Source organism: Muscardinus avellanarius, assembly GCF_963383645.1.
Source record: "Muscardinus avellanarius genome assembly, chromosome: 10".
Lineage (NCBI taxonomy): Eukaryota > Metazoa > Chordata > Mammalia > Rodentia > Gliridae > Muscardinus > Muscardinus avellanarius.
The window spans coordinates 18,658,988-18,668,504 of NC_137796.1; positions in this window are offsets into that span (position 1 = coordinate 18,658,988).

Consider the following 9,517-nt stretch of genomic DNA (forward strand, 5'->3'; position numbering starts at 1 on the left):
TTCCAGGCTGTAGGATCAGGCTGCCCTTTCTGCCATGATGTGGCTGGTAGATCTGGACTCATAGCCAGGCCCTGCACTCACCACTCACGGGTACTGGTTTCAGGCTTTGCTCCTTTAGCATAGGTAGGGGTCCTGCAAGGGTTTGGGAACACAGACTCGGGGCACATGTTGGGGGCTGGAGCGCCATCTTTTCTAAAGCCAGGGCTGGAATGCTGGCCTTCCCTGCGAGTAGATTGAGGATTGAGGTGAGGGCTGAGGGCTTACTCCACACTGGGCTAAAAAGTTCAGCTCTGCTCCCCCATCCCTCCCACTAATCAGGCACCTCTCCATCACTGGCACCCTAAGCCACCCTCTTAAGCTGTCCCTGCCTTCTGCAGCCCTTCATCTTTAGAGGTAAGTCAGACATACCTAGAAGTGGCTGGGGGACTCTAAGAGGTCCCTGAATAGCTGCCTCTGACCCAGGTCCTGAGAACTTTTCTTGACAACCCAGTATAGCAGGGCAGGGACCTTCTGGGCACTGGCATTCTCTCCCTCCTAGGCTCTGCCATATGCCCCTCCGTCTCTCCCAGTTCTCCCCTCTCCAACCCTCTTCTTAGTCTTCTTTTTCCCACCCCCTCTTCCAGAGCCCTGGACACTATGGATGACCTGCCTGTCCCCATGTTTGTCTGAAGAGATCCTCTTCTTCCTATGTATTCTTACAAAGCACCATTTCTCCCCAGGTATCTGCCTGAACTAGAGGCTGAGCCTCTTTGTTTTATGGTACTGGGGGACCCTGGAGCATCCTACCTCTGATCTTCACCTCCAGCCCTATTTTATCTTTTTATTTTTATTTTTTATTTTGCCATACTGGGGATTGAACCCAGGGGCATTCTACCTCCGAGCTACACCCCCAGCCCTATTTTTTATTTTTTTATTTTTTATTTTTGGCAGTACTGAGGATGGAACCCAGGGGCATTCTACCTTTGAGTTACAACCCCAGCCTTATAATTTTATTCTTTATTTTGAAACAGGGTCTCACTGAGTTGCAAAGAGCCTCACTAAGCAGCTGAGATTGTCCTCGAACCACGATCCTCCTGTCTCAGCCTCCCAAATGCTGGGATTATAAGTGTGTGCCACAATGCCACAACACCCGGCTTGTTCTTTATTTTGAAACAGGGTCTCACTGAGTTGCACAGTGCCTCACTAAGACACTAAGATCCTCCTGTCTCAGCCTTCCAAATGCTGGGATTACAAGTATGCGCCATCACGCCTGGCTTATCTTTTTATTTTGAAACAGGGTCTTGGAAGGTTGCAGAGGGCTTCACTAACTTGCTGAGGCTAGCCATGAACTGGCGATCCTCCCGTCTCAGCCTCCCAAATGCTGGGATTACAAATGTGTGCCACCACATCTGGTTAGAGGCTGAACCTCTCTCTAAAATTCACCAAACTGGTACCAGTTAGCCCCTGCCCACCTCTCAGGTCACCTCCTCAGCAAGGCCCTTCTCTGTACACAGCCTCCTCTTGTAACACTGTCCAGCTTCTGGTCCGTTCCCTTCGTGCCACTCACCAGGCCCAGCAGCGTGCCTGCTGGTGTGTGCTGAGGGCCTTCGCTGTGGAGGCAGGGGCCATAGAAGTCCTAGCAACTATTGTCCTGGCTTATGGTGGAAATTTAAGAAATAGTTGTTGAAGGAGTAAGTGAATGCGTGAACTCTCCATGTCCCCATTTATACCATTACACCCTCCTACCCCACCTTCACCTAGCTGCCCATTCCTGCGTGTGTGCGTGTGTGCTTATATGTGTGTGTGGGGGGGGGTGTGTGTGTTGCTAGGGACTGAATTCGGGCATTCTACCTCCAAGCTACACCCCCAGTCCTTTTTATTTTTCATTTTGAAACTGGATCTTATAAGGTTACTGAGAGTCTTGCTAGATTACTGAGACTGACTTTGAACCTGTGATCCTCCTGTCTTAGCCTCCCAAGTACCAGGATTATACATGTGTGCCACCACACCTGGCTCTGTCTAGTCCTCTTGATTCAACTTCCTTAACATTATCTTTTTTTTTTTTTTTCGGGTCTGGGGGTAGAGCCCAGGGGGATTTGACCTCCAAGCTTCACTCCCTGCCCTATTTTTTATTCTTTATTTTGAAACTGGGCCTCACTGAGTTGCAGAAGGCCTCATTAAGTAGCTGAGGCTGTCCGTGAACCACGATCCTCCAGTCTCAGCCTCCCGAATGCTGGGATTACAAGGGTGCGCCACCACACCCGGCTAACATTATCTTTTGAATCAATTTCCCCCCTACCATCAACCACTATCAGTTCTCCATTATTCATCATTCCTGCACTCAGCAAATACCCACTGGGCACCCAGGACCCTGCAGCATGCTGGTTGCTGGGGTGGCAGTGCCATAAAGCTGTCCCTGTGCCTTTCCCAGAGCTCACCAGGGCACTGTCTGAGAAACTCTTTCTCAGTATGGAATTCTGAAGTCCACTTCTAGATGGAACCCAGGGCTTTGTGCTTATTAGGCCCTAAGCTACATCCCCAGCCAGAAAATCCCCACACTGATTGATTGATTGATTGATTGATTGATTATACTGAGTCTTGAGCCCCAGGACATTCTGCCTCTGAGCTATAACCCCAACCCTATTTTTGTTTTTTTATTTGGAAACAGGGTCTCACAAAATTGGTGAGGCTAACTTTGAATCTGCAATCCTCCTGTCTTGCTTCCCAAGTACTAAGATTATAAGTGTGTACCACCACGCCTGGCTACCCTCAGCCCTTTTCCAAATTTTTTAATTATATTTGTTGTTATTAGTATGTGTGTGTGTGTGTGCGCGCATGCATGTGTGTGTATTTGTATGTGCACGTGGTACTGGGGAATGAAGCCAGGAACATTCTACCTCCAAACTACACTCCAAGCCTTTATTTTTTGTCCTGAAACAAGATCTCACTAGTTTGCCAAGAATGTCACTACATTGCAGAGGCTATCCTTAAACCTATGATCCTCCTGTCACAGCCTCCCAAGTACTGGAATTATAGGCATGTGCCTCCACACACATCCCAGTCAGGACTTGGAAAGCTTAAACTGCAGGTTAGAGGTCAGCCTTAGCAACTTAGCAAGACCCTGTTTAAAAAAAATAATAAAAAGAATAAAATTGGGCTGGGAGTGTACCTTCAGAGGTAGAACACCTCTGAGTTCAATTCCCATTATCAAAATTTAAAAACCCATAAACAAAATAAAAATTTTAATTTTGAAACAGTCTCATCTCACTAAGTTGATGAGAGTCTTGCAAAATTGCTGAAGCAGGCTGAGTGTAGTGGCTCTGCTTGTAATCTCAGTACTTGGGAGGCTGAGACAGGAGGATCATAGGTTTGAGGCCAGTCTCAGCAATTTAGTAAAGATCCTGTTTCAAAATGAAAAATAAAATAGGGTTTGGGAGGAGGGCGTGGTAGCACATGTTTGTAATCCCAGTGTTTGGGAGGCTGAAAAAGGAGGATCACAGCTTAGACAACAGCCTCAGCAAGTAGTGAGACTCATCAATCTAGGAAGACCTTGTTACAAAATAAAAACAAAAAAATAGGGTTGGGGGTATAGTTTGGAGGTTGCCCCTGAGCTCAGTCTGAAGTCACACACACACACACACACACACACACACACACACACACACACACACACACATGACGGCTGGAGGTGTAGCTCAGAGGTAGAATGCTTCTGGGTTCAACCTGCAGTACCCAAATAAAACAAATTGCTGGCCTCAAACCTGCCATGCTCCTGTCTCAACCTCCCCAGTGCTGGGATTATAGACATGTGCCACCGGCCCCCGCTAAAATCTCTACTTTTTTTCCTTTCTGTACTGGAGATTGAGATTCTACCTCAGTGCGACAGCTACAGCCCTATTATTTATTTACTTATTTATTTATTATTTATTATTTATTATTTATTTATTTAGGTCTGGAGATGGAACCCAGGAGCATTTGACCTCTGAGCTATACCCCCTGCCCTATATTTTATTCTTTATTTTGAAACAGGGTCTCACCAAGTTGCAGAGGGCCTCGCTAAGTAGCTGAGGCTGTCTGTGAACCGTGATCCTCAGCCTCCCAAGTACTAGGATTATAAGCCTGTGCCACCACACCCAGCCCAGCTAAATCTCCTTTTTTTTTTTTTTTTGTACTGGGGATAAAACACAGGGGCATTCTACCTCCGAGCTACACCCCTAGCCCTATTTTTAATTCTTTTCTTTTCTTTCTTCTTTCTTTCTTTTTTTCTTCCTTTCTTTCTTTCTTAAATTTTTTTCAGGTCTGAGGATGGAACTCAGGGGCATTCTACCTCCAAGCTACACTCCCTGCCCTATTTTTGCTCTTTATTTTGAAACGGTTTCACTAAGTTGCAGAGGGCCTAAGTAGCTGTGGCTGACCACGAACTGCGATTCTCTGCGATTCAGCCTCCTGAATGCTGGGATTACAAGCGTGCACCACCATGCCCGGCTTTATTCTTTATTTTAAAACAGGTCTCACTGAGTTGCAAAGGGTCTAACTAAGTAGCTGAGGCTGGCTGTGAACCACAATCCTCCTATCTCAGCCACCCAAATGCTGGGATTACAAGTGTGGGTCACCACACCGGGGCTTCAGATCTCCCCACTTTTTTTGGTGGTACTGGGGTTCCTGGAAACCCTTCTATCTCTGGGCTACACTCCCAGTACCTCTTTTTATACTTTTTAAAATTTGGAAACAGGGTCTCTTAAGCCAGGGCGGCTGGCTTTGAACCTGCGCAATCCTCCTGTCTCTGCCTCCCAAGCGCGGAGATGACAAGCGTGCGCCACCAGGCCCGGCCAGATCTCCACTTTTAATAGGTGGTTCAGCCCGGCGTGGTGGCGCACGCTTGTCATCCCCGCGCTTGGGAGGCGGAGACAGGAGGATCGCGCAGGTTCGAAGCCAGCCGCGCGCGCTGGCTTAGGAGACCCTGTTTCCAAAAATGAAAATGTAAAAATAGGTCTGGGAGTGTAGCCCGGAGGTAGAAGGGCTTCCAGGAACCCCAGTACCACCACCACCAAAAAAAAAAAAAAAAAAAAAAAAAAAAAAAAAATAGGTGGTTCTTTTATTCTTTACAATCACTCACCCACTGAATCTGTCCTGTGTCTGGTCACATCTCTGCATTTACAGCTTATTCTTGGGGCTGGGCTACCGTCTTTTCTGGCCTTCTTATCTCCATTTTTATTCCCAGAAGTTGGTCTCCACCTGACAGCACAAGCAGTCTTTGTATGCTGTGGAGTGTGGCGATACTGCAGATTGAACCCAGGGGCATTCTACCTCTGAGCTACACCCCAGCCTATTTAATTTTATTTCAAAACAGGTCTAAGTTATTGCCCGCTGACCTTGAATCTATGATTGTCCTGCTTTAGCCTCCTAGGTACCGGGATTGGCTACAAGTACTAGGAGTGATCTTTTAAATCATGAATTCGATCATATTGTTCTACAAATTATGAATCAGATCATATTGTTCTCCTGCTTCGGAGGCTTCAAGTGTTCTCCACTGCCCTTGGGATAAGTCCAGACTGATAGGGCCTCCAGGGCCTTTGTATCTGGCATAAAATGACCTCCCCTCCCCTCCCACCCATGCTGCACCCAGCTTGTGCTACCCTGGCTTTCCTTCCCCCAGCCCGCAGAAGGCTCCCTGGGTCCTTACCCTTTGGCCTCTGCCTTTTCTCCCAGAATCCTTTCTGCCTGGGTTGTAACTCCCCCCCCCCCCATTCGCTTGAATTAAAAAAAAAAAAAAAAAAAAAAAAAAAAAAAAAAACCAGCTCAAATTCCCTCTCCTGTGGGAACCTGTGTCCTCCAGTTTCCCACTCACCCCCTCTGCGGGCCCATCAGTCCCTGTTGTCCTTGTCTGTGACCAGGCCCATGACCAAAAGCACTAGGTATGGATGGGACTCCGTGAGCAGATGGCACACCCACAGCTTCACCTAGCCCTCCCTGCCCAAGGGCCTCTAGGGATGGGCAGCATCTGAGGGCCACGGGGTGCTGGAGACCTCCAAGGTTTCTTCCAACATTCAGTGAGCTGGGCTAGGAAGGGTATAGCTAAAACCCTCTTCCCAGAGGAGATACCTGCGGCTCAAGACAGGAAGAAACTCTACATAGTCATGGGGTAGAAAGGGCCAAATACGAGCTCCGACCCAACTGTCAGTGATGGTTGAGCTCTGCCTGCGTCAAGCACTGCTCCTGGAACACATGCACCCTGCCCAGGGTGCATACTAGGGCATAAAGGAATCATGAGCACTTTTTGTTGGAGGGGGTACTGAAGGTTGAACCCAGAGGCATTTTACTTCTGAGCTACACGCCCAGCCCTATTTTTTAATTAATTAATTAATTAATTTATTTATTTATTTATTTATTTATTTATTGGTGGTACTGGGGTTCCTGGAAGCCCTTCTACCTCCAGGCTACACTCCCAGACCTATTTTATATTTTTTTTATTTGGAAACAAGGTCTTTTAAGCCAGCGCAGCTGGCTTCGAACCTGCGCGATCCTCCTGTCTCAGCCTCCCAAGCGCAGGGATTACAAGCGTGCGCCACCACTCCCGGCTTATTTTATTTTTTATGCTGGAGATTGAGTCCAGGGGCATTCTACCTCTGAGCTACTTTCCCAACCCTATTTTTTTTTTTTTAAATGGGGATTGAGCCCAGAGGCAGTCTACCTCCAAGCTACACTCTCAGCCCTACATTTTTTTTTTTTTCAGTCCTGGGGATTGAACCCAGGGGCATTCTACCTCTGAGCTACACCCCCAGCTTTATTTTTCATTCTTTATTTTGAAACAGGGTCTCACTGAGTTGCAAAGGGTCTCACTAAGTAGTAGCTGAGGCTGTCTGCGAACCACGATCCTCCTGTCTCAGCCTCCCAAATGCTGGGATTCAAACGTGTGCCACCATGCCCAGCCTATTTTTTTTTTTTATTCTTTATTTTGAAACAGGGTCTCACTAAGTTGCAAAGGGCCTTGATAAGTAGCTGAGGCTGGCTACGAACCCGCAATCCTCCTCTCAGGCTCCCAAGTACTGACTGGGATTACAAGCGTGTGCCACCACGCCTGGCTTCCCAGCCCTATTTTTTTAATCTTAATTTTGAAACAGGGGCTCACAAAGTTGCAGAATGCCTCACTAAGTAGCCGAGACTGGCCGCGAACCTGACATCCTCATGTCTCAGTTTCCCAAATACAAGGATTACAAACATGCACCACCACACCCGGCCTATTTTTTTTTAATTTATTTTATTTTATTTTTTTGGTGGTACTGGGGTTCCTGGAAGCCCTTCTACCTCCGGGCTACACTCCCAGACCTATTTTATATTTTTGAAACAGGGTCTCTTACGCCAGCGCGGCTGGCTTCGAACCTGCGCGATCCTCCTGTCTCCGCCTCCCAAGCGCGGGGATTACAAGCGTGCGCCACCACGCCCGGCCTATTTTTTATTTTGAAACAGGTTCTCACTAAATTGCAGAGGGTCTTACTTAGTAACTGAATCTGGCTGCAAACCTGCAATCCTCTTGTTTCAGCCTCCCAAGTACTAGGATTATAAGCATGAAGATAGAAGCCAGAGGCATTGTACTTTGGAGCTACAATTCCTATTTTTTATTCTCTCTCTCTCTCTCTCTCTCTCTCTCTTTTTGCGGGTCTGGGGATAGAACCCAGGGGTATTCGACCTTCGAGCTACACCCCTTCCCTATTTTTTATTTTTTATTTGAAACAGGGTCTCACTAAGTTGCGGAGGAACTCCCTAAGTGGCTGAGGCTGTCCGCGAACCGCGATCCTCCTGTCTCAGCCTCCCGAATACTGAGATTAAAAGCGTGCATCACCACACCCAGCTTTATTTTTTATTCTGAAACAGGATCTCACTGAGTTGCAAAGAGCCTTACTAAGTAGTTGAGGCTGCCCATGAACTGTGATCTTCCTGTCTCAGCCTCCCAAATGTTGGGATTACAAGCGTGTGTCACCACACCCAGCTGTAAATTTTATTTTATTTATTTTTCATAGTACTGGGGATGGAACCCAGGGGCCTTCTACCTCTGGGCTACATTCCCAGACCTATTTTATATTTTGTTTTGGAAACAGTGTCTCACTAACTTGCTGAGAGCCTCACTAAGTAGCTGAGGCTGGTTTCGAACCTGCGCGATCCTTCTGTCTCAGTCTCCCAAGTACTGGGATTACAAGTGTGTCCCACCATGCCTGGCAAATTTTTTTTTTTTTTTAAACAAGGTCTAAGCCTGGCGTGGTGGCACACAGTTGTAATCCCCGTGCTTGGGAGGCGGAGACAGGAGGATCGCGCAGGTTCGAAGCCAGCCGTGCTGGCTTAAGAGACCCTGTTTCCAAAATAAAAAAATATAAAAAGAGGTACTGGGCCGGGCATGGTGGCACACGCTTGTAATCCCCGCGCTTGGGAGGCAGAGACAGGAGGATCGTGCAGGTTCAAAGCCAGCCACGCATGCTGGCTTAGGAGACCCTGTTTCCAAATAAAAATGTAAAAATAGGTCTGGGAGTGTAGCCCGGAGGTAGAAGGGCTTCCAGGAACCTCAGTACCACACACACACACACACACACACACACACACACACACACACACACACACACAAGGTCTAGCCGGGCGTGGTGGTGCATGCTTGATGCTTGTTATCTCCGCGCTTGGGAGGCAGAGACAGGAGGATTGCACAGGTTTGAAGCCAGCCACGCTGGCTTAAGAGACCCTGTTTCAAAAAAAAAAAAAAGTATAAAAATAGGTCTGGGAGTGTAGCCCTGAGGTAGAACCCCAGTACCACCAATAGATGATAGATAGATAGATAGATGATAGATCGATCGATCAAGGTCTCACTAAGTTGCGGAGGCTAGCCTCCCACCTGTGATCTTCCTGTCACAGCTTCCTGAGTACTGGATTACAGGAGTGTACCACCACCCTGGCACTTCTTTTTTGTGTGTATGTGGTGCTAGGGATGGAACCCAAGGGCATTCTACCTCCAAGTCACACCCCAAGCCCTATTTTTTATTCTGTATTTTGAAACAGGGTCTCACTGAGTTGCAAAGGCCTCACTAAGTAGCTGAGGCTGGTCGGGATCCTGGATCCTCCTCCTGTTTCAGCCTCCCAAGTGCTGGGATTATAAGTGTGCACCATCAATGCCTGGCTTTGGCATGGGCACTTCTAACCTGGAAGAGTTCACATTCTTGTAGAGGTGGACTTAGCTGTTAAAAAATAAAAAAAATCTCTCTCCCAGATGGGAGAGGGTGGCGAGAGCCCAAATAAGCCCTGGGTGCTCACACATGGTGCTGCCTGTTCTACTTTGGGAAGTTATGCCGTTCTTTTCCAAAACTCGAGAAAAATGGGGGCTTCGCTTGCCCCACCTCACCGCCTCCATGGGTTACAGCTCTGTGGTGTGCAGCTCCCCCGCCCCCACAGCTTTCTGTGAAGAGACAAAATAGAAACCTGTCCCTGACTGTGCTGGTGGCCACATCATTCATTCATTCTCCAGATAGTCAGCAAGCATGTGTGGAATGCCTGCTGTCCA